Source organism: Sorex araneus, chromosome 1 (genome assembly GCF_027595985.1).
Source record: "Sorex araneus isolate mSorAra2 chromosome 1, mSorAra2.pri, whole genome shotgun sequence".
In the NCBI taxonomy this organism is placed as follows: Eukaryota; Metazoa; Chordata; class Mammalia; order Eulipotyphla; family Soricidae; genus Sorex; species Sorex araneus.
In genome coordinates this window covers 187,375,620-187,393,678 of record NC_073302.1, presented here as the reverse complement: position 1 = coordinate 187,393,678, position 18,059 = coordinate 187,375,620, and the positions used below count along the sequence as shown (strand labels likewise).

At 42.8% G+C, this 18,059-nt stretch overlaps 1 protein-coding gene across 2 annotated transcripts in view; it reads left to right on the top strand.

Moving 5' to 3' along the window:
• FAM174A (family with sequence similarity 174 member A) overlaps positions 1–18,059 on the top strand; it is a 40,708-nt gene that overhangs the window by 3,422 nt on the left and 19,227 nt on the right. The gene's annotated exons all lie outside the window — the stretch shown is intronic.

Genomic DNA, 18,059 nt, shown 5'->3' with positions numbered 1-18,059 from the left:
GCATTGCACCTACCATTTCCTTAATTGATAGGAGGTGGCATTGGGAGCCTCGAAAATAGTATGTTAAGTTCCGCAGAGAAAAAGTCCTGTGTGTCAGGTGTTTACCTGCACACTGAGGCCAGAGTTCGATCCCAGCACCTCATGGAATCCCCCGGGTCCCACCAGGAGTGATCCCCGAGCACAGAGCCAGAGCAAATCCTAAGCACTGCCAAGTGTGACCCCAAAAACAACTCCCCACCAACCTCCCTCAAAAGAAAACACAAGATTTTCTCTGTAGAAATTAAAAATCATGCAAAGAACAGAATGGGATTTTGAAGATTAACCTATAATCTCTGTGAAGAGAGTGTTATTCTCTTCTATAACCCCAGGACTGAGATATATGAAACATCTGGTACACATTGAATAGCCAGTTACCTAATGTATTACATTCTTGGTTGGTTATTATTTTTGTTGATAGTGATATAGAAATATATGTTTAATTGTTACTGATGGAGATTGAAGATCAAAATTAATGTTTAGTTCACATCCTCTCTGCAGGACCTTTTTGCAATAAAACCAAACCAAAAAAATAGGGTTATTATATGTTAGCAAATGTTAAGTCCATGCCATCAAGGCAACTTCTGATAGAAACTGTGAAATGGTTTTTTCCTCAAAAACATGAAGTTTTTTCCATGTCTGTGCATTGCTTCTTTTTCATTGTGTATGCAGTGTGGTGTATTGTAGTTCAAGGGTTAGATTCCAGCCCTGACACTTTGTCCTCCATGATCCTTAGCAAATCACTTAACCTCTCTAGCTTAAGACCTCCTGTGAAATAGCAATACAAAGCTGTTTTATGTGACGGAGGTGAGAATGAAATGGAGTTTTCTGGCCTCTATGAGGGAGTCCTATTCCGCTGCTTTATCTTAGAGAATAGCTTTGAGCTAGATACACACTCCTCCTTTCATGCCCTCATACATGGTGGTTGGTTAACAGGAAGCATTAACGACTCGATATAAGGTGACAAAAGGTATGAGAAAGGAGGTACTTAGTGAATTGTCAATGTACTATATTCATTTGATTGCTGTGTCTATAAGTTAAGACATAAGCTTAGGGTTCGTTAAAAGAATCTTCATAATTTAACATTTTTGAGATTTTTATGAACTATCATACTATGAAACATTTATTGACAGTTTACTTAGGTTTCAAATACTTTATTTGCAATTTTAATTCAATTCTTGGGAAAACCTTAGAGTTAGTACTCTTCTCCAGGTGATGAAGTTGTACTTTGGGTAAATAAGTTGCTTAGTGGTATGTATAAGACCTGGCAAAGATGCATTGAAAGCTCTTTCAGTGTGCAACCAGGAAGTGCATTCATTTGCTGGTAGTCGAGAGAGGTTGGGTGACAGGCAAGGAGAAGTTAGGTTGAAATGTTAGGGTCGAGCAGACGTGGAGGAACGAGACTGAGACAACTCTTTCTGCAAACACACGGGGTTTATTCAAGCCAACATGCTGGGACCCTGCAGGATGCCTGAACTAAGGGCAACTGAGGCTTAAGTCCTGGGTCTATACAAAAAAGAACATTGCTCTAAAGTAAATTGCAAAGAACATAAAGGAAAGTGAACAGCAGTATTCACTTACAAATACAAAATTCAGAGATCCCTGATGAATCTGACTTTAAAGTCACAGGTTCTGATTAGGGGAGATGAGTGATTAATAGATAGAGGAAGCAGAGCACGAAGGCTATGTTAAAAGCGAATACCAATACCGAATGCCAATACGGAGGGACTGGGAGTGCTTTGGGAGCATTGTGGGGGTGCTACCCAGTAAACCTAAGCTCCTTCCCTGGAGAAGAAAGGACAAGCCCGTGTTAACCTGCATTGGTATTCACCTGCACACCGCCAGCAGCTCACCTGGAGGTTTTGCTGCTAGTGGCTGACTAGGTCTTACAGTTGTTAAATAACTGAAATAGCTTGAATCTAACTTTTATTTTTCTGATTTTTCTATTTTTAAAAATTCTTCTTATGTGATCTCCAGGTCTCAACTGGGTTTGGTTTGGGGGGGTCACACTCAACTGTGCTCAGGGTATATTCGATGCTCTGTGCTCAGGGGCCACTCCTGGTGAGGGACCTCGGGACTCTAGTGCTGAGATTGAACCCAGGTTGACCACATGCAACACAAGTGCCTTCCCCACTTTCCCATCTCTCTAGCCCCCAATATTTGCTTTTAATTTACATTTTTGTAGAGACACTGCCAACTCTTCTTTTTAAAAAATGCTAATTTCCGTGTTTTTTTCCACAAATGCAGAAACATAGTAAGAGATAAAAATTGTTTTGAAATATTTGTAAGTTGAACTTTTCAGAATAAAAAACAGTATGAAAATATTTAAATTATAAAGTATACATCATTTGATAATTAAAATCATGTGATATGATCATGTAATAATTAATTTTCATGAATCACTTGTTTCCTGAGTTATTTTTGAGTGATATTTATTGCTATTTTCTTTAATACTCTTCACATAAAAAGAGGTAGGTGCAGGCGCCAGAGCAATAGTATAGTGGTAGGGCTCTCACCTTGCTTGCAGCTGGGGCAGGTCTGATCATCCACAGAAGTGATCCTCAAGGGCAGAACCAGAAGTAAGCCCAGAGTATTGCCAGATGTGGTTACAGTAGGTATAAACTTGACCACTTTTAGAATTTTCATGAAAATATTTAAGCTTCTGTTTGATTTGGATTAGTGTTACATGGTGGTCTTTCTAGGTAGTCAAGCTCTTGTAAGGTTTTCTATGATTTTAATTTATAGTGTGACAGTTTTATTTATTCATTAGTCTTATCAATAGTATGATTAAAGACTCCGGATAAAAACATCTCTAATAGGGTAAGTTATGTATGTGTGTAATGTTCTAGGTAAGTCATATTCTCTGTTAATATGGCAGTTTTGCTTTCTAGTTTTATAAGTCTAGAATATTAATTTGCATTATTTGTGTATTTTGAATAATTGAAAAACTTGTACAGTCACTTATACATGGCTTCGTTGTTAGGTATATTAGACACACCTTGAATTTTTCTAGACTTCTATAGTGTTGTATCGATGTGATCATTTTCCTCACCTCTGTCTAAAATAGACTCTCTTATAAGATATTGGAATTTAGTTAAAAAGGTTATGTAATGTATGTTGTGTTGAGGTAACACAAAATCTTAATCTCAGGGGTTTATTCAAACCCATGAAATTTCAACTGTAGAGTTGGCCTGTTCTCATGACAGTTGTTCCGTGTGTTAACTGCAGTTTGCTGACTGCAACCGTCTCTTCAGTGGTTATCAGAGCTACATAAAAGAGATTAAAGAATGCATAGGGACTTTTGCCTCTGCTAGAAATGGGCTCAAAGTAGGAAGGACTGGGAAAAGACTGTGCATGTGCTTGTGTGCGTTTGCTTTGCAGATTTGTAGTATCTGCCATGCACTAAGGTCTGTAAGTGCTGTACCTGGAAAGTGTACAGGTTTCTGCAGAATGCACAGTTTGAAATTTTGGCATTGCAGCTACATTGGTGAGTCCTTGAAGAGATACTATTGAAATGCTTCCTCTTTCATGAGCGTGAATTTGCATTATCTAGTGTACTCAAAATAATGAGCAGTTAAATGTTTTTGCAATTCCCTTGATCTGTACAGTTTTCCAGTGCTTCCTTTAACCTATGCAATTCACAGTGGTGCACATCGATACTCATTGTGAAAATACTTAAATACTTCCTAAAAGTAGTGCCAATATATAAAATTAGCAGGATTTATATATTTCTCTTAACCGCCTGGTGTTTTTTTTTCTTTTGACTATCATTCATATTCACTCTATATTTATAGATTTTCATACCTTATACCTTCTGGGTTATCCTCTTTGTAGTTTTTCCTCCTCTCTCTTCCTTTTTGTTATTGGATCACCATGAGATACAGAGTAACAAAGTTGTCCATTATTGGGTTTCAATTAGATAATGTTCCAATACCCTTCCCTTCACACGTACATTTCCCACCACCAATGTCCCCACTTTCCCTCCCACTGCCTCCCCCCAGTCTGCCTCTATGGCAATGGCAGACACCTCTCTCCCTCTCCCTCTCTCTGCCTCTCTCTCTCTCTCTCTCTCTCTCTCACTCCTCTCTCTCTCTCTCCCTCTCTCTCTCTCTCTCTCTCTCTCTCTCTCTCTCTCACTCTCACTCTCCTCCCTCCTTCCCTCTCTTTTAGGCATTGTGGTTTATAATACAGTTACTGAAATGCTATCTGTACATCACTTTTAGCATGCCATGTGCATACCTACCCTTCAGCACTCAGTTCTTGTCCAGAGTAACCCTTTGCAACTATGATGGTCATAGTTGTCCCTTTGTCCTAACTGCAGTCCCCACCCACCTTTGTGGCAAACTTCCTCCTCTGGACCAATCCTCGTGATCCTCGTTTCTACTGTCTTTGGGTATTAGTCTCATACTGTGTTCACTTTTTTTAATCCAGCATATGAATGCGATCATCTATGTCCTTCCCTCTCTCTCTGACTCATTTCACCTAGCATGATACTCTCCATTTCCATCTACATATAAGTACATTTTATCACTTCATTTTTTCCTAGCGGTTGCATAGTATTCAATTGTGTAGATATACCATAATTTCTTTATCCATTCATTCTTTCTTGGGGCTTAGGTTTTTTTTTTTTCCCCGAGCGTATTGCTATTGTGAATAGTACTGTAATGAACATAGGAGTGCAGACGACTGAGAGTTTCAAAAGAAAAGTGCGTGGTGCACGCAGGACACGAGCGTTCAGTGGCGGGAGCTGCCTCCCCAGGTCGGCCCTTGGTGATGGATGGACTAAGGACTGGGGAAACAGAGAAACAGGGCCTGGGTTTGTTGGGAATTTCTTTCTCCATCTCTCCCTTACAGCACAGTTGTAGTCCTAGGTTTGGTCATAGTTCCAGTCACCATAGTTCCCGCATCCTCGACTTCCAGTCCCCTTTGACCCCTTGCAGCATGTTTACATAGCAATCAGGAAGGGTGGGATACACATAGGTGAGGTTGAACATTGTCATAACTACAAACAGAGGGAAAGCCACTCATTCAGGGGAAGTTCTAGGGGGTTAACTCAAGACAAAATGTCATCTGAGGGTCCAGCACTCCAGACTACTAGGAGATCCACTCAAGGGCGGGATTCTGTTCAGGGTGTATTGCTTTCTTCTTTCCTCAGCTAGCAATCCATTCGAATAATCAGTAAATTTATTTCTTTCTAATATTTCTAGTCATTTTGTATGAACCACAGTAAGAGATATGTTGAGTTTAAAGTTTGGTTCTTCCTGGGGCATCTAGCTATATATTGCAGGGAGTCTCTTGTCCGAGTGCCTGGCTGTCTTCCCCAGGGCCTCCTCGGAGGGGATGGGCTCCAGCTTCCCTCCCCACCCTGAGCAGAGCTCCCAGTGGCTGAAGACCTCTGGAGCCTAGCCACAGCCAATGCTCAAGTCCTCTCTCCACATGTTCGGACGAGCCTCACGCATGAAAAAGCCGGCAGAGGAACCCAGGTGTGTGAGACCCGGGGCTGAGACCTCCAAGGCTGCTCAGATCTGGACTGGGCCTGCTCCGCCCAGATTTCCCATTTCCCAGTAGCTAGGTGGTCACACCCAGGGACTGCCCCCAGTCCGTGGAATCCTGTCAAAGTCAGCATCCAGAGACTTAAAAGCCAGCTCCGGAAGCATGTGGCCGCGAGTATCTTATAGCCTACTTCTCCCTCTGGCAGAACCTGGCAAACTACTGGGAGTTTCCTGCCCACATGGGAGAGCCTCGCAAGGTCCCCCTGGTGTATTAATATGCCAAAACCAGTAACAAGCTGGGTCTCATTTCTCATTCCCCTGACCCTTTAAGAGCCTCTAGTATGGCATCTTGTAAGGGCCAGTAGAGAGAGGCTTCTAAAATCTCAGGGCTTGGACGAATGGAGACGTTACTGAGACTGCTCAAGAAATTCGACGGTCAATGGGATGATCATGATGCTGATGATGACGACGCCGCCGATGACGACAGTTTGTTCCATGACCGACCGTGCTCTTCACTTACTATTCTTATGGTGCTTAGCTTGTCTCCTTTGATGCCAGGGTAGATTACAGCTTGCCTGTCCATCAGGTCTCTGTTGGGGCCCTCCTTTTGGGGGTATTAGGAAGAAAGGGCAACTGAGGTTTAAGTCAGGTAAATATATATGGGTGCCCTGGAGTGAATATTATTTGGAATCAGTTAACTCCCATGCTACAAAAGCATAGCATCAACTCTCTTCCTGTGTCTATACAAAAAGAACCCTGCTATACCATGCAGGTGACATAAAGGAAAGAGAAAGTCAGTACAGGGTTACTGTGCTTGATGGAATCGGGTGTGCCTCTGGGGCTCTGTCCTGGGAGTGGCCGGGTAGCTCAGTAAACCTAAAGCTCCCTCCGGGAGGAGCAAGGACAGCCAGATGTTAGTCAACAGATGACTTTTCTGCATTTTGTTTCTGGGCCCTAAGAATCAAGATTTGCTGGGTCTGTGGAAGCTCAATTTCTAGGTTTTTGGTTGGGCGAATCTGCTTTCCCACAGCAGTAAACGAGAGTTCCTTTCTCCCTGGCCTCACCGGCACTGGTTGTTCTTATTCTTTTGTGTGAGTGTCAGTCTCTGTTGTGTAAGATGATATCCCATGGTTCTGATTTGCTTCTCCCTCATGATTAGTGACGTAGAGCATTTTTGTCCTGTGCCTTTTGGCTATTTGTATTTCTTTGAGGAAGTTTTGGTTCATTTCTTCTTCCCATTTTTATATGGGTTTGTATATTCTTGTAAAGTTGTCAGTCCCATATATATCTTTGATATTAATCTCTTACCAGATGGGTGTCAAGTGATTAATGTTTCCCATTTCATGAGGTGCAGAAGCTTCTTGATTTTATGTAGTCCTGTTTGTTTATCTCCCTTCCACTAGCTTGGTCAGTGGTGTTTCATCTTTGAAGATGCCTTTAGCTTCAATATCACGAAGAGTTCCACCTAAGTTTTCTTTTATGTGCCTATGGATTCCCATCTAATTTAGGGTCTTTAAACCATTTTGATTTGGCATTTGTTCGTGCTTTAGATTGAGATCTGAGTTTTTACTGTGGCTGCTGAGTTTTCCCAGTACCACTGTTGAAGAGGCTTTTCTTGCTCCACATCATCTTTCTTCATATTTGATTATCCTGTATCAAAGATTAAATTATTATATACTTGAGGGTCTTTTTTAAGATATCCAGCTCTGTTTCTGGATCTGAGGGTCTGTCTTTATTCTAGTTCTGTGCTGTTTTAACTTCTGCCACTTTGTAGTAGTACACTTTTAAGTTGGGGAAAATGATGCCTCCCATTTCTTTTTCCCCAAAATTAGCTTAGCTACTCATGAGGGGTTATTGTTGCATATGAATTTCAGGAGTATTTGACCCACTTCTTTGTAAAAGTGTCATGAGTATTCTGAAATTATAATCACCAGGAAAGGCCTAAAAGGACCAGGTGTGGAGCTGGAAGCTAGAGGGGAAAGACGGATTGTCAGAAATCTGCGGGATTAATCCTTCCACAGTGGAGGGGAGAGGTCTGTTTGGGATCCTGGGTTTTATTTTATTTTGGGGTTTTGAGTTTAGGCCACACAGGGCAGTGCTCCGGACTTGCTCCTTGTTCGGTCCTCAGAGACCACACCTTGATTCTGCTCAGGGGGCCTTCTGCACTGCCGAGATCCCAGCCACATTCAAGGCTGTGCCTTCAACCCTGTACTACCTTTCTGGGCCCTTGCTAGGTATAAATGGGACTTTAAAGTTGGTGATGAAATAAAGCCATGCTTTACGGCTAACCCACCCCGATTTCCTGAGCTGTGGAGCCTAAAACACTCCAGGGAATCCACGAGAAGACAAAGAGGCGGTGAGCCCGCAGCTGTGTGTGCGGTTTCCTCACAGGACAGCTCTTGTCGTTTCCCTGGGCTCTTCCACTGAGTATCTGCCACAGTCCCACCAAATGGGAGACAAAACTCAGCACAGGAACCGATTGCTTGTGTCCAATTAAGGATAAGCTGGGAGAAAGGGATCCTGAGAAATAATATTGTAATATTCCAAACATGGCGTTGATTTCATGAGCACTCTCGATCTTTCGTTTTTCAGTTTGGGTATTAGCATGAACAACCTTGCTGGGGAGCGCAATGGTAGGAAGCTTCAGTGAGATGATCTTTTATTTAATGCTGCACTTGGTCAGGATTATGGTAGCTGGCCGACAGAATAATGAATCATATGAAAAGAAGCCAAAGAAGTTTTCAAAAGCACAGTAATCTGTAGCCTTTGACTTGGGATCAGCCGTTGCTGAGAGCGCTGTCCCTCTGCCTCTGAATGGAGTGGTCACACTGGTCCTGACTGAGAGATGGTGAGAGGGAGAAGTAGCTCACTGTGTCCTGCAGGCACGCTTGGGCAGAGATCTCTAGCAAGGAATGTTTCCCTGTTGAATGCTGAAAATTGAAAGGGTGGGTCATGAGCTTGGCTTTTTATAGGATAGATTTCATTTATTTCCTATGTTAATGAAAGGTAACATTTGCCAAACCAAAGATGAAAATAAAACTTCAGAGTATTGAATATAAGTTATGTATTTGTGAGCTTAATTTGGATGGTCTTAATTTGGGTAGCAGAGGAGAATTGCCTGTATTCTGCATAAAGCATTCTAAGTGTGTGTACCTTAGGGTGGATGCATGCTAAATAGGTTTAATTATTCTTGTTCTCATTTAGTCTTGAACCCAAAGACTATTTTCTACATATTATAATTTTAATTCCTTAGCTCACCTAGATTTTGCCGTGGTGTGTTTCTGGAGCTGATGCTCCTTTGGGCTTCTTGTATCTCAGAGGTGATTATCTGCATATGAAGTTGTTGGTGTCTGTGTTATGTACAGAAAATGCAAAAACATATTGTGGATATATACATTTTAGTCAAGTTACTGTTTAATAGAGATTTATTAGATTTTTTTCTTTATGCCTGTGCCTGCATATTGTGGGTAGAGTGGTAAGCCAGAATGCAGCTGCTTCATGCACCCCTGAAATGAATGGCATAGTAGGGGAAACTCGTGGTTGGTGAGCTATGTATGCAAGTGCATGTTAAATACCGTCTTTGGAGGAGAGTCTGCGGGCACTGTGGAAGGCAGTGACACCCGATGCTCCGTGAGGTAGCTCTGGTCATCAGGAATGCCTCCCTCTGGTCTTGCTGCTGGAACGTTACGGATCAGTGCGTAGTCTGAACACAGCAGTGTTGTGGTGATGGGAACTGGCAGAAAGATTGCATGACCCTGAGAGTTAGGCGGGAGTCTTCATGGCTGGGATGCAGAACTTGTAAATCCGAAGTCTAGTGAAGAGCTGAAGCCAGGGAGGTGAGGCCCACCCAGCCAGTGTTGAAGGGTGCGGGCCATGTTGCAGGCATGGATTCAGACCGCACAGTAGAAAACCGTCGCCATTTTCAGAGGATGTGTGTGTGGGCACTGAGGGGGGCTAGGGGGCGATCACAGTAGAGAGAGGTCGAGATTCTAAGGCCCTTTCAGCAGGCGAGTCAGTTGGCGAGAGCACTGTTCCCCACAGTGAGCCTGTCCTGAGCTCGGGGAGTGTCAGCAAGGCCGTCAGTTGGCGTGGGGCCTGGTGGCCTCCTGCTGCAGTCCTTCTCCACGTGTTCTAGGCCCGGTCCCCGCCCCGGCTGAGTAGAGACCTCCCCTCCTCAAACAGCCCTCGGCAGTGGCATCCTGTAGGACTCTGAGAAGCTGCTGTCTTCCTGCACAACTGTCCCGTCTTTCTCTGCTTGGACCCCAGTTGTCAGAACTCCATTACATTGTAGGGTCTCCCATCTCCTCCCCACACCCCGCCTTTGCTCTTCACAGGCCTTTCCCCATGACAACTCTCCCAGTATTCCTTTGCCAGGGCCGCTGTAGAGAAATAGCACAAACTGGCTCTGCAAGATAAGACAAAACATTATCACCACGCGCTTTTGCGTGCTGACATCCCAAGGCACATCAGTCGTCAGTTGCTTTCTTGTCCAGGCCATGAGGGATGCCTGTGCCCCTCCAGACTGCGCTGGCAGTTCTGAAGACAGGACATGAGGCTCTAACAGAGAACACAGGTGAGCCGCCCTTCCTTAGAGGTGCCTTGCAAGAGGGGAGACTCAGCTGCCCTTCCTGGGCACGCCTCAGAGAGTCCCAGAGGTGACACAGGAGTGACAGCCGTCTGCACTCTCTGAGAACTCTCCCCTGAGTGAATCCTAGCTCCTGCCACCTGTTTCCCGGGCTCTCAGTCTGGGAATACGGAACAGTTGGTTTGTTTCGTTATCACAATGATGGATTTTGTTTTATTTAATTGTTTTGTCATGGGGGTTGTACATTGGGCCACACCCAGCAGTACTCAGGGTGTACTCCTGGTTCTGTGCTCAGGGGTCACTTATGGTGGAGCCCCAGGACGATAGGCAGGGCTAGGAACGAAAGCAGTTAAGCTGCGCGCAAAGCCAGCCGCTGAACCCCGGCATGGCCTCTCTAGCCCCCGCCCAGCCGGCATTTTCCTGCGGTGGCTGGCCTGTGCGGCTTCTGCTGGGAAGGTCTGTTGGCAGGCGCTGACCCCAGTGGCCTTCACATTTACTCACTGCTCACTCTGTCTGCGAGACACTGGTTCCTTGGGATTACGGCCCACTGTGGTGGCTTCAGCCCTTACTGCTATGTGAAGCCTTTATAGTCTAGTCAGGTCACGTTCTGAGAAGCTCAGACACAGAACTTCAGCAGATAATTTTGGGTATGGACAGAATACAGCCAGAATGTATCATCTCTGCTTTTTTTTTTTTAGAACTTGCAGTGGTAATTGATGAGTTGTTTGGGTTTTAGCAACGGGTGATTTAGGATCAGTGGTTAGATAAAATGATTTTTACTTTATGTTTTATACATAAAGAGTTGGGTTGTAGTTATTTATTTTTGGTTTTGGGGCCCACACTCAGAAATGCTCAGGGGTGACTCCTGGCCCTGCATTCAGGAACAATTCCTGGCAGTTCTATAGTTACAATATTAGTAACGTCCAAGCAAATAAAACTGGTTTAAAGTGATTTTTATTTTAATGACATGAAATTAGTATAGTAAATACTTTTTAGTACAATTCACTGTTTTAGGGGTCAAAATAGACAACAAAAATTTAGTGTCTTCTTTTTTCTTTCTTTTTTTTTGTTTTTTTGCTTTTTACGTCACACCAGGTGATGCACAGGGGTCACTCCTGGCTCATGTACTCAGGAATTACCCCTGGCGATGCTCAGGGGACCATATGGGATGCTGGGATTCGAATTTGGGTCAGCCGCGTGCAAGGCAACCTGCTGTGCTATTGCTCCAGCCCCCAAAATTTAGTCTTTTCAATGGAATACTATGCAGCTGTTAGGAGAGATGAAGTCATGAAATTTGCTTATGAACGGGTAGACATGGAGAGTATCATGTGAAGTGAAATGAGTCAGAAAGAGAGGGACAGACATAGGAGGACTGCACTCATTTGTGGAATACAGAATAACATCACCTGAGGCTGACACCCAAGGACAGTAGATACAAGGACCAGGAGGATTGCCCCATAACTGGAAGCCTGATTCATGAGTGGAGGGGAGAAGGCAGATGGAATAGAGAAGGGATCACTAAGAAAATGATAGCTGGAGGAATCAGTTGGGATGGGAGATGCATGCCGAAAGTAGATAATGGACCAAACATGATGACCTCTCAGTGTCGGTGTCCAAGCCATAATGCCCAAAAGTAGAGACAGAGCATGGGGAATATTGTCTGCCATGGAGGCAGGGGGAGGGTGGAAAAGGGGGGTTATACCGGAGATATTGGTGGTGGGGAATGTGCACTGGTGGAGGGATGGTTGTTTGATCATTGTGAGATTGTAACCCAAATATGAAAGCTTGTAACTATCTCATGGTGACTCAATAAAATTTAAAAAATTAGTGTTTTGCACATTTGCTAATTAATATTTATTTTGCTGTATCATGATAGCTAATATAAGGACATGCCAGTATAATACTTTATAGGTAATATTAATCATCATATTTTGAGTATGATGTAGGAGAAATTAAGCAGTTATATTAGTCCATACTTGATAATACCCTACAGATTCTCAGTTCAAAGAAGACAAAGGTAGTAAAATAGACACATATGGCACACTACATTGATCCTTTTTTCCCTCCTTTCAAAGGGTAGTAAAATGAAATGGAATTTTACTCTGTTGTGTTTATTTTATGTGGCATAATACACATCCACATAAAATTTTATAAAGCTTACTTTGATGGTTTAGTTTTATTTTTCTCCTGTAACTTTTACATGTTATTTAAATAGAAATCTTACCAAGCTGCGTGTCATGGAACACTGAGGAATACACATCTACTTTAGATGGCTATTTGAATAATAAATTGAATACCTATAGGGCATTCATGTGTGATGAATGAATATGACTAAACCTGTCTATAACATATAGCTATTTTCTTTAAAGCTCTTGGGCCTCCATATTCTCTTATCTTTTGGTTAAATACAACCAGCAAAAGTTTTGGGGTTTATGTACTTTATTTATTTTGTTTCTAGGCCACAGCCAGAGGTGGTCAGGACTTACTAGTGGCTCTGGACTCAGGGTCACTTCTGGCGGGGCTCAGGGCACCATTTCAGGTGCCACGGATAGAACCCAGGTCTACTGCATGCAAGGCAAGCACTCTGCCACTGTACTATCTCTTTTGTTCAAAATTTGAATTTAATTTGCAACTTGTATTTATTATTATTAAAAGTATACATGACAATAATTTCACGGATGCAATTTTCAACACAAAGACAAGTTTGAGTGTGATGAGCTGAATGCAAACATTCATTTGTAGGAAAAGAACAGTAACTGTTAAATTAACTTTTTTTTTGCCTTTTGGGTCTATCATTTTTATTTTGATTATTTTATGGGGGAGTCTATCAGTTTTTTTTACTTAATTCATTTTTTAATTAGTGAATCACCGTGAGGGTACAGTTACAGATTCATACATTTTCGTGCTCGTGTTTCCCTCATACAATGTTCGACAACCCATCCCTTCACCAGTGCCCATTCTCCACCACCAATAAACCCAGCATCCCTCCCACCCCCCCCCCAATCCCATCTCCCCCCATCCCACCTTGCCTCTGGGGCAGGGTATTCCCTTTTGTTCTCTCTCTCTCTCCAATTGGGTGTTGTGGCTTGCACTAAGGGTGTTGAGTGGCCATTGTGTTCAGTCTCTAGTCTACATTCAGCACACATCACCCTTCCCCCACGTGCCCTCCAACCACATTTTACTTGGTGTTCCCTTCTCTATCAGAGTTGCCCTCTCCCCAGCATGTGAGGCCAGCTTCCAAGTGTTAAATGAGCTTTTATGCTCCCTTTTATTCTTACTAAAATATAATGAACATTTAAAGGTAAAAAACCCTTTTTACTAGAATTTTAGTATGCTTTGTGTATTTTACACCTGATGACTGTATTTTAAATGGGTTACTTGTTTTATCAATTCAGTAATTTTGGGGTGCCACAGCTGGCAGTGCTCAGGGATTACACCTGGGTGTGCACTCCTGGATCATTTATAGCAGTACTCGGGACCATCTGGGATACCAGGGATCAAATCTGGGGCCGTCAGATGCAAGGCAAGCATCTTGCCCAGTGCACTGTCTCTCTGGCCCCTCAATCCATTGATTTTAAATCCTCACAGTTTTTTTTTATTTCTTTATGAACACTACCTTTTGATTTATTTGTTATTTGATATATTTGCTGTTTATATGGCTTTTGTTTTGTGGCCACACCTGCTGGTGCTCAGTGGCTGATCTTAGCTCTGTGCACAGGAGTGACCCCTAGCGGTGTGTAGGACTGTGTTTGTGACAGGGCTGTACAGTCTCCAGCCCTGCCTGGAAGAGAGGATGTACATACGCAGTTAAAGGGCTCTACAGTCTAGAGTGAATAACGCAGAACTAATACCAGTGTTTATTTTTGCCAAAATATGGTAAGGACCTTGGGAGTGAAGTGGCAACTAACATCAGTTTCATAAGCCCTTAAGCTCCACATCCATATTTTCCATTTTTACAGACTTGTCAAGAAAATCTGTTACTGGCAATAACCAGGTTATTGTCAATTATTGTTGTTTATTTGATAAAATATAGCCTAGATGAGTCTAGTTTATTTCTAAAAATAATTTGACATGCCATTAATCTTTTCTTAACTGAAAATGCCAAAATGTTTAGAAAACTCGGTGTTTTGCTAAAAATGGAGCAACAGACTGAATAAAAGGAAGTAGAGAAACTCAACTGAATATTCTGAAGATAACCAGGTGCCATCAGAAGTCACAGTGTATTCACTCTTTCTCTCTCTCTGTCTCTTTCTTTCTTTCTTTCTTTCTTTCTTTCTTTCTTTCTTTCTTTCTTTCTTTCTTTCTTTCTTTCTTTCTTTCTTTCTTTCTTTCTTTCTTGCTTTCTTGCTTTCTTGCTTTTTTCTTTTTATTTATATTTGTGTTTTGGGCCCAGACTCATCTGTACTCAGGTTATTCCTGGCTCAGTGCTCAGAGGTCATTCCTGGCAGACAAGGGGCCATTTTAGGTGCTGGGGATTGAAGCTGGTTTGGCCGCATGCAAGCCAAGTGCCCTACCTGCTGGTCCACGGCTCCAGCTCTTGTATTTACTTTTTAGAAATCATGTAATCCCTCAGGACCACCAAGGAAGTATTTGTCCTTTTACCAAAATTAATACTATCACCACTTCTTCATATATATATATAAAACACTACAGCTGTTCATCGATTTGCTCCAGCGTCTCCATCCCAGCCCTGAGATTTTAGCAGCCTCTCCCTACTCGTCTTTCCCAATGATTGGAGGCTCTTTCTGGTTCAGGGGAATGAGACTGTTATTGTTACTGTTTTTGCCATATTGAATATGCCACGGGGAGCTTGCCAGGCTCTGCTGTGCGGGCAGGATACTCTCAGTAGTTTGCCGGGCTCTATGAGAGGCCTATATATATATATATATATATATATATATATATATATATATATATATATATATATTATTGTAAGTAGTTCTTTTAGTGAACTTAAAGAAATATATATATGTAAACACACACACACACACTAAAAGAACTACTTACAATAAAAATTCAACAGATACTGTGGGTTGGTTCGTATATATTGGCCTTCTCCCCAATGAAATTCCACTTGTTTATTTTTTGTTTGTTTTCTGTTTTTTTCCTTGCAGTGCTGAGGGTCAAACCCAGTGCCCCACACATGCAAGGCAGCCGCTCTACTGTGGAGCCGCCTCCCCACCCCAAGTGTGTATTATATGCTTTTGTAAAAATTATTTTATTAGTGAATCACCGTGAGGTACAGTTACAAACTTAAGAACTTTCGTGTTTGCTATATGTATCTTACTGCGTACACAGTAGGAAGACACTTTAGTTTGTACTTATCCTGATTAATTATCTTTGTTTCCTTGGGAAGTGTATGAGATTTGATGGACTAAGAGCAAGTATCTCTACACATTTTCTCAAGTCTATCTTTAAAACTGGCAGGAACAGATGTTGGGATGAGTCAACATGTCCTGAACTTGGCCGAACCCTGAATGTAATCGAGGCTTTTTACATGAATCATGTTGAAATTGACAAAGTGCCCCTTACATAGAATCCTGGGGGTCTGGGGAGTCTCATGCAAAAATAATAACATTTGGTCCCTATAAATGATTTTATGTAGTTTTTAACAGCCATATTTTTTATATTTTGGGCCACATCTGGCAGTGCTCAGGACTTCCTCGCGGCTCTTAGCTCGGGATCACTCCTGGCAGTGCTAGGGACTATCTGGGGTGCCAGGGACTGACCTGGGTCACCCACATGCAAGGCAAGAGCTTTACTTGTTGTATCGCCTCTCTAGCCCAGTTGTTATTTGAAAAACTGAAAATCAGGCACATGAGAACTTACATGCTATTTACCTTAAATATTTTATTTATGCCAAGGTGATTTCTTTTTTTAAAAACCCAGACTCAGTGCATACAAGGCAAGTTCTCTGTCACTGAGCCCCATCCCTAACCCTGACCAGATGCTTGTATTAGGATTTTGTTTGGGATTGTCTTTCCTTCCCGGTTTTTGGCCCCACTGACCTGGTGCTCAGGGGTCTCTCCCAGTGGTGTTCAGGAGACCAGGCATGTACTCAGCCCGTTCAGCTATCTCTCTGGCTCTATTTTGGGTTCTCCTAATTTTAAAGTGGTTTAGATTGTTACTTGGCCCAGAGAAATCAGCAATCGTAGCAATTCTCTTGGTTAACCGTAGGATAAACAAAGACACCCACTTTCAAATCTCTCTCTTTTTTTTTAATTGCAAGACTTTATTGCTTATTCCAATCGAAGAGTCCTAAGAAAAAATAGCATCTTCAGCAGTACCAATAAGGGTTAGCGGGTATCTGATAAGGTTTTTGTGGCAAGTTGATTGGTTGCAGGATTTATTTATGAGTCTCTGGAGCAGGGTGTAGACGAGCTACATGGGGGCTGACGTGGGACACGGGCTTGGCTGCTGGGACTTCCAGAAGTCCAGGGAGACAGGGAATCCTCTCATTTTCAAGAAAACCCCTGTGTGATTTCAGATCCGGTGACTGAGCTTCACATTTTGAGAAATAGAGGCTGTCATATACCCTGTATAATATATACTGAATTAATACAGTACTGGATGTGTTAGGAAAATAAGAGCTCATGTGGACATAAGCACATAGACGTGAAAATTGAGGTAAATAATTTGGAGGAAAAGTGTTAAACAGTACGTTATCTATGGAAAACAGTAGAGAGAGTTGTTAATAAACTTAGAATTGTGCTGCACTTTGGGGCATCTACCCCCAGGACTTAAAGACATTCTCTTAAAGGACTAAGCACACCATTATTCACTGCAGCACTTAGTACAGTAGCTAAGATACGGAACCAGCCTGGATGCCAGGCCCTAGAAGAAGGGCTTGTGAAGACATACACAATGAAAGAGTGTGCAGCTGCAGGGAATGATGACGTCCTGCAACCTGCTACAGCCTGGATAGAGCTGGAAGATAACATGTTGAGGGAAGCAAGCTAGAAGGAAGAAAGACATACGTAGGGTGATCTCACGTCTCTGTAAGAGAGAGAGTAATTGGATGAAGAAGTAGACTGTAGTCGGGAGGATGCACAGATCTCCTGGGACCTTAGAGTTTAGGAAGGAGATCAAGGTGGGAAGGAAAAAGATGGAAAAGGGAAGTGATGGGGAGCAGTTGGGGCTCGGGTTACACTGAGGATGTGGGAGAGGGGAGAGCTGCAGAGTCAACCACAGGCCAGCAACGCTGAGGACAGCATCTAAGCTGTAACCCTGGACTCGCAAAGGGCAGGGGTGCGCATGGGGGTACAATGGAGGGAAGCGGACTCTGATGATGGGATTAGTACGGAAATAACTGTTTAAATGATGGCTCTTTACATTTTTAAATGATAATATGTATTTTAAAAACAGGGTTCTGAGTCGTGAAACTCTTTATGTATATGATTAATAATTGGCACTCAAACATTTTGATTCCTCAAAGACAGTAAAGATTTAGGCTGCGTCAACTCAAGAAGTTGGGTTTCTGGGCTGTTGCCTCAACTGTGCTCATTGACAAGGTGTGAGTGGGATGGAGATTTGTATTTCAAACAAATTTGGGCATGGTGTGAATCTGTAGATGCAGAGAGGATCACTTGGAACCCCTGATTTAGGGCAAGGGCATATTATATTGGAGTCCTTAGAGAATTTTGCCCAGTACTGGTGCTTTCTTTGGAGGTTTCAGTTTAAATGTGTGGAGATGTGCTATGGGTGTGGACCTTCGGAAGATGCCCTGGGTGCTTCGCCGTGCTGCTGGTGTAGAACCTGAGAATGTGTATATGCAGCTGCTGGTGGAGCAGGGTTCCTGTCACCCTGCAGTATGGGGAGGTCTGAAAGGTGGGCAAAGGCTGGGGCAGAAGGGCTGATGAATATGTGATGTTTGAGATGTGGCCTAAGGGAGTGCCTACGTTTTCAGAAGAGGATGTCAGGCAGAAGAAATGGTAATAGCATACAAA